The following is an 8,689-nucleotide window of genomic DNA, read 5'->3' as shown; positions in this document are numbered from 1 at the left end:
GACTAACTTGCTTAAGGGGTCAGGGATGTGACAAACAAGAATGAATGGAGATACATGAGAATGAAAAGATCATGATGAACATGAAGATTTAGAACAAACGGGGATATAAGAAATGCAGAGAGGACATGAGAATGAAGAGATCTTCTGAAATGATGGCCTTCGGAGGATCAAGAAATGAAAACAACACTAAAATGCACCGGATAGATATGGAAGGAATTACTCATGAAGGAGAACAAATGAGAGGATAACACGAAGCTGAGATGACAATCTTCAAAAGAATGGACCGAGATTGAAGAGAAACTCTCCTTCGGTTTTCCGAGCTGGGAATGATGAGAAGGAACACCACCAAAATAACTAAGACACTCTGGAATAAAGAATATGCAAGGTTGAGCCAATGATGAGAATAAGTGACTAGATCTTGGAGAAGGATTATGACTGATGGAAATCATTCTTACTTCATAGTTGAAAAGAATTAGGGATCTTTGGGAAAGATTAGAAGAGCCAGAAAAGATCGGAGAAGAAACCTGTGGGTTATGGGCCCACTCAAAAGAAAACACTGTTGAAAGGATTGCACAAAAAAAGAGATATTGCACTCGTACAAATGAAAACTTGATGAAGTTAGCACCTCGAATTAATTGGAAGGATTGAAAAGTAGAAACTCTAAGATATCTTGAACACTCCGGTTAGAATAGAGAGAGATGAAAAACAAGAAAGATTTGATATGAATTTCCAACACAAAATTTATTAGAGGATGAAAAGGATATGATGAACACTAACAGCTTGAATTGAATTCACCAGAAAAGAGAACAAATGAAGAAATGATGAATTCAGAACTCCTGAGAATCTTTGCAATAATTACTAGATACAGTAGGAAAGAGAAGATAGGAGAAGCATCAATGAAAGGAAGATATTTGGATGATAATTGAAACATTGAAGAAAAAGGGAGGAGGGCGGGGAAAAACAAAGACAACTTGGGACAGACGAGACGAACTTCGGAAAGAAATGAAAGATTAATCTTGCAACTACTGAAAAGGATTGACTTCACTTGACGAGAAACACACCGGTTTAAATGAATTGATTGACGACTCCGGTTGACAAGAATTGAGAAGATAATTGATTGAGCAAAAGAATTTGCACTCTCATATGAATATGAGAACACTCCTTAGGAAAGATCTGAAATCACCACTTGACATCGAAGCAACTTAAATTACCATACTCCAACAAAACAAAGGATGAAGCTTACGGAACAAGCTAGAACAAATTCATGAGAGAGATTCCGTCTGATATTTTCGTGGATGAGGCTCGCACGGGCTCTATCCTACAATAGCCATCATGTAGAAGGTAGTGCACACGACAAACGATGCGTCCCTGAGTCGTAGCAAGCTACAAGGACTCTTTAAGATACAACATGAACCACTGTAAAATGACCGTGAACAAACGAATCCACTATATGTTGAACCCCAACCTCACATCATGCATCTGTTGAAAGATTGTCCTATAAGTAACTACTTGAATTCCCACCTGAGAACTCTCGAATTTTTTGTCATGCAATCAGGTCCACGGATATAAGGAGAAATTCATCAATCAACTCCTAGCATCTAACCCGTCAAGTGTATCACATCCGTGAACACATAACCAGAATCTCGGGACCTCGTCTATCTCAGACACTCGTAGTCACAATGATACTAAGTATGGCGATACATCCGGACCTATTTGCACCAGTACTAGGGAAGCCGGACTCCTCTCGCCACTACTAGTATTGAAGCAATTTCGAGCAACCTCCGTCCTGAGATACCAAGAAATATGAATGATAACAATGTGCTCAAGAATCCCCTGGAGCTCAACTCCCCGGAAGAAATCAAGTCAGACAGGAGGAACCAGGACAGAACTCTATCACATCGGCATCATATAGATTCCAAAAATATCCACGTGGTCCTAAAAAAATTGAGTGAGAAGAGGAGTAGAATAAAAATTATTACGTCAAGATTCCTCACCAGAGCATAGAAGAGGAGAAAAAAATCCTACTCTCCGATATATAACTAGACCCAAACCAGTTTTTCACTAGACTCGACTCGGCCAAGTTCGATCAATCAAGGGGCCTCCTAGGTCGGTATTGCTCTGATACCAACTTGTAACGCCCAAGATGCGACCCTATCCTTATTTTGGCACGAGGGCCTCAACAGGGATAGAAGCGCATCTCGTCGTTTCACAAGAATGGATATCGTTACAAGTACATGTACTGAAAAGATGAGTATATGGAATTGGCTTACACTCGCCACAAGCTACATCAGAGTGACATTAGCAAAATACATACAATCATCACGTAGAAGAGAAGGGTCCGACTACGGACAGAAAGCAAACGACAAAAGAACGACATCCATCCTTGCTATCCCAGGCTACTGGCCTAGAACCCATCCTAGATCGATGAAGAGGAAGAAAAAGAAACTCCAAATGAACAATCATCACGCTCACGTCTTAATATCACTTTACCTATACATGCAACTGGTGTTGTAGTAATCTGTGAGCCACAGGGGACTCAGCAATCTCATTTCCAAAGGTATCAAGACTAGCAAAGCTTAATAGGTGAGGTATGGTTAAGTGGTGGGGCTGCAAGAAGCGACTAAGCATTTTTTTTCAGGTGGCTATATTACGAGTACCAGAATAAGAGGGGGATGACCTACGCATAACGGACGAGAACTACTAATGATCAAATGAATGATCCTGAACACCTACTTATGTCATACATAACCCCACCGTGTCCTCGATCGGAGAAGGAGCTCACGAAAGAGGCAGTGACGGTTACACACTCAGTTGGCAGGTTTTAATTAAGTTAACTTCAATTTATCTAGAACCGGATGTTGAACAAAGTTTCCATGTTGCCACATAACCGCGGACATGGCTTTCCGAAAGATTTAACACTGCAAGGGTGCTCCAACTAATCCATCATAAATTACCACGAGCCGCATAGAAAGCCTCGATCACGAAACTCATGACTTCGTCTGATTCCTTAGTGGAAAACATCAACTCTGAGAAATTCCATAGCATCACCGGAATCTCGATGCACAAGATATCTCGTCAAAGGTAAAACTAATCTAGCAAGGCCGCCCGACGTGTCCACGAACCCGATAGGAGCCGCGTATCTCGTTCTCAGGACACGACGGATGGGTCACACTAGTAGTAAAACCAAACCTCGGGTTTCCCCGTGGTGGCCCCGTAGTCCGCCAGTTTGGACCAACACTCATGAGGAGCACTGGCCCGGGGGTTGATTAAGTTTTCTTGGGTTAATTACTCCCTATGTGGTTCATTAGTTATGAAGCAGATAATACCAAAGTTGGGCAGACCAGTTTTAATCTAAGGCGATTTATCAAGGGGGTCCCCATAACAACCCCGATCGTGTTAGGAGCGCTCAATTATGGAATATAACACCGGTAGCCGAAACTAAGGGGGCAAAGGTGGAACAACACACTAGGCTAGAAAGGTCGATCCTTCCACCTTTTACCAAGTATATAAGTGCATTAAATTAAATAGCATTAGTATGGTGATATAACAAGGAACGCATGGTATCACATGGAAGCAACTGCACCTGCAACTATCAACGCTAACAAATGGTTAATCAAGGAGGAACATAGCCAATCAGTGGTTTGCTAGGTTCTGGACAGGTTGAAGGTTTTCATCGCAATGTTGAGAGACTGGATTTAATAGGTGGTAGGCAACGAGAAATAGCGATAGAAACGAAACAACTAGCATGATAATGATAGTAATGGTATCTAGGGAAATGGTCATCTTGCATGAGATCCCCCTTGGAAGAAGAATGACTCCACGACGCAGACGAACCAACGTAGTCGAACGGATCCTCACATTCCGACATGCATGTGGAACTCTATCGAGACAAAGCAAACCGGAAACAAAATCAACACAAGAGAATCACCGCACACATGCACGATATGATGCACACCCTAATATGATGCATGATCAGTTTAAAATATGCAAGACATGGAAATTCACATCACGCAAACACTACACCTTAAGTGAAGTTCAATATGCAACGAGTTGCATATTGACGAAACTCCATGTTTAATAATTTAGTTCACTCCCGTTTAGTAACATGACAATATTAAAATGTTTTTAACATGGCAAGGGTGAAGCACAAATTAACCTACCTATCTAGGGATTTTAAATGAGGTCAGAAATGATATATATCATCTCCGAAATTACCCCATGTGTTAAGTTAGCAATCTATCCAGATATGTCCTAATCACATTTTATGTTTGTTAAGCAGCAAAACAAAGTGGAGCACATGAATCTACGCGTCGTTCTAGTCCATTGACTTATGTGGATCATCTCCAACGAAGTTACGGATAATTAGCTATGACCTAAACCGTCTTAACACGACACGACACGCAAAACAAGGTAAACAGTTTTTTATCATGCATGAGAGTTAGAAAAATATTAATCTATGCGAAATTCTAGTCAAGTTACATACTTAAATCACTCTGATCTGATGCACGGTTAATAATCTACGGGCATTTGAAAAACAATGCATTTCGTGAAATCCTGGGAATTAAATAAAATCGCAAACGGGAAAAAAAACTACAGCGGGCCGAATCTAATTTGCTGGGCTGAACAGGCACTGGCGCAAGATATTAAATCTCACCACGGGCGGGGAATAGCGGGCTGAGGAGGCTTACCATGGGCCTGGCTCGGTTGAAGGAGAGGGAGGGTTGGGCCTTGGGCCGAGAAGAGGCGAGGCGGAGGATAGCAGACTACGCCTGGGCAAGGGAGGAGTTGGCCTCGCTCGCTCGTGGACCGAGCGAGAAGATGGGCCTCAGTTGGCCGATGCAGGAGCAGCGAGGGAGCGCAGCGCTCGGGTCAACGGGCGCGGGATCGTCCCGATCGGGATCGAGCCGGCGGCGATGGCTGCCACCGGCGGGAGTGGATGCAGGCGGGGCTCGGGCATCCAGGGATGGCCGGATCGGGGCCTGTGCCGGCCAGATCCTGGTGAGGGATGCGGCCGGCTCGGCTCCGGCGAGCACATGCAGTGGCGGCCATGGAACCTAGGAAGAAGAAGAAGGAGAAGGTGAGGACGAGGCAGGGAAGGAGAGGGACAGGAACGAGATAGGAATGGGGAGGAGAAGGTGGTGTTCCGGCAGAGAAGCTCCGGCGGCTGCTGCTGCCTGGCCAGTGGTGCTCCGCCCACGGGGAGGAGCTGCGACCTTGCTCGGGAGGAAGGAGCTCGGGAACGACGAGAGGCACGGGAGGATCTCCATGGGAGGCTCGGGAGTATTTTTAGCCGTTGGATCTCCGATCCAATGGTCTAGATCGATGGAGAGGCTAGATCAGATCTGAGAGGTGGAGAAGGTGGAGAGTCTAGGGTTAGGGTTGCATAGAAAACGAGGCAAGGGGGATTGTGTGTCCAAAATAAGAGGAGGAGGAGATTAAATAGGAAAGGGGGCTAGGGTTATCCGAATCCGGCTCCGTTTTCGACCACGCGATCGCGATCGGACGCCCACGGACGCGGGAATGGAGTAAATGGGCTAGGAGACTGTGTAAACCAAGATGGATTAAGAGAAGAGAGGAGTACGCGGCCCGGCACGATATTTAAAACACCGGAAAACGTCCGATGATAAACCGATGACGGTGCCGCTACGGACGACCGTTCGGGTATGAAACGAACTCCGATTGTGACAAAAATTGGCAGGCGGCCTACCTACAATAAAATAAGACCGCACGCCAAGTTTCAACCCAATCCAAGAATATTTTAGGACACCTTTAAAAACAATATTTGATCGATGCCTCGGTGAACCCGGAATTTACTTCCAGACCCTCCTATGTATATTTGTCAACCCAAGGATCATTGTTGACAACACAACGAAATGGTATCATTGCACAACGTAAAATTATTTTTAATACAAATTGCCACATGGCATAGATTGACAAATGTCTCATGAAATTTATTACAATTAGAAAATAGCGGAAAATACAATGCGTAGAGACTCCATCTCAGCCACACGCAGTCGATGTAGTCCACGTGACCTCACTCCTACGGATCGACATAGTAGTCGTAGTCATTACCTCCATCTTCATATAACTCTGTTGTCAACAAAAGTATTGCCATTAGTACATTACGTACTCAACATGCCTCCCTCGGAGAAGGTCCTAATAGCTACATGTGGCTTCAAAGGAAGGCTATATGACTCATTTGCATAAAAGCTAATTTTATTTGAAAACAATAGCATTTGGATAAAAGCAGTTTTTGATGAGAACAAGTTTATATCCAGAGTAACTTTCATCAAAGTGAGGATCCTCGATCAACTCACACTCATCATAGGTTCCAATACTTGGGGCAAAGAGGGAATAAGCAAGACAGGTCGTGTATGTCAAGAAAGATTCATGTGTCGTCCATAACCGTGGACACGGCTATTCGAATAGTTTTACACTCTGCAGAGGTTATACACTTTACCCACGCGACACAATCGTGTCTTGATGCCATAAGTGGCCGCTGGTCTAGTACACCATTTGGTATACCGGCAGGGAGATTGTGACGAGGTCTTTGGACTAGATCCCCCAAAGATGTGACATGCCCACCGGGTCTGGCGCACGGAACTGAGAGTACGTCCTCAAATCGGTCCCCCCATCTGTGCCGAGGATACTCCTCACAAGGCAGTTATCCCATCTGCGGTACGGCGACATCGACACCTAAGGCTGAATAGCTTACTTGACCAAGCCAGTGCCCATATAGCATGTGGTTGTACTGTTTACAAAATCTTCAAATCCAAGACTTATTAGGCCTCGTGCGGCACGGACGACTGATTGCTCCCTTCACCTTGGGCAGCCAATCGCTCCTTCAATCCTTGATTCAGCTGTCGCCCGTCCAGTATTCAGATGGTAATTTTCACCCAGAGTAGAAGAGGATAGAGAAGGTCACCAAGGCCAACTGTCCAGCTCAGCTATAAGTTTCAAGTGTCAATGACTAAAACTTTATTCAATAAGAACCTATAGGGTAATAAGCATGGCTAAGCATTTCTACTCTACCGGATTACTATATACTTCTACTCAGGTGTCAAATGGATAGGCGACAAGCGAATCAAGGTAGTGTATCAATCGACACGCTAGATACAAGATAATAAACATGCATGGTGTAACCATAAAACTCAATGCAATTTATAAAACATAGGATAAGTATGATCAAAGAAGGAGGCATGCCTTCGTTGTTGAGTCCTTCTTCAGTAACCTGTGTATCTCCATGTCCAACATCGTCACTCCCTACTCGTCGTAACGATAGTACGTAAGAGACAAACAAATAAAAACCAAAGCAATAAATTCCAAATAACATCCAAAACAACAATAAGACTGGATGGATAGCAAGATATTGATCGGATGAAGATTCCAAAATGAGGTATCATGATGGCAAAGGTGAGATAGGATTTCATGAAGTGATACGGTTAGGTTGACATTGCTAAAGAAGGTTTGGTGATCAAGACCAACGTTGTGATACATATTATACTACTAACACTAGTAGGCCCACTACACCTCGGCCAACTCTATAGGAAACTACCGCATGACAAACACAATGACAACAAACACACATGGAATGAAACCTACCTATGTATTTAACCGCACAATGACAACATGACATGATGTGAAATTTGAACTCAAATAAATACAATTTTTGATGGTTAAAGCATCCTAACATTTGTATGTAATCATTCAAAAGACTATATGACAACCAAATCAACATTATAAACTATGCTAGTTAAGCAATCAAATATCATTCAATAACCTGAATTGAAATGAACTAGGTCTAGCCCTAACCATACTAAACCATATATCTCCAATATGACAAACCAAACATATGTAGACTACCATAACAAGTTAAACGACACATATGATCACAGCACAACTCTACTAACATGACATATGACTCGTCCTAAGCGTACGATGAGTCATAGCAACATGTACCCTCATAAAACTAGCATGAGATGAAATTTAACATATGAAAGCAACAAGTACTAGGCAACTATAACACATAGATCATCATAAAATAAGAAAGATTTCTTGCATGGACGATGGTTAGACATGCAGCAATAGAAACACATGTAACAGAATAAACACTTATGACATGACATCAATGACATGAAGCAATGAAACATTATAACATTTATAACAGGGACAACATGCATTTCTATCAAGTACAACTTACACTTGTAAAGGCATAAGCTACATAAGCATGAATGTTCTATACCGTGAATTGATACATACACTATCATCTAGTTGAATAATCACAAAATCATGGCATATTATCTCTCCAGAAAGAATTAACCAATAAAAGAATGTACAAGATCAACAAACTACTTTCATGTATACCTACCAATCAAAGGCTAACAATACATACCATCATATCATACATACTATCAATGTTATAACACATGGAAATCATACAATAAAACATGCATTCAACGTTTGAGCAAGTGCTAGCATGGAGTGTTATTTGTTCTAGGTAAACAAAACATATCGAATAATTACCAAGATGTAATAAAGTAACTTCTATGCCATAAGAATAAACTCTATAGATGAAACAAATATAACCATGACACAAAAGCATCCAACCACGTAATCTTGGAAGGTTCTACTAAAATATCACACCAAACATGTTTGGTCACGCAACTTAGGGAAGTAAGAATGTGACCAT

Source organism: Hordeum vulgare, chromosome 3H, assembly GCF_904849725.1.
Source record: "Hordeum vulgare subsp. vulgare chromosome 3H, MorexV3_pseudomolecules_assembly, whole genome shotgun sequence".
NCBI lineage: Eukaryota > Viridiplantae > Streptophyta > Magnoliopsida > Poales > Poaceae > Hordeum > Hordeum vulgare.
The sequence above is the reverse complement of the archived record's forward strand: the minus strand, read 5'-3'. Positions refer to the sequence as shown.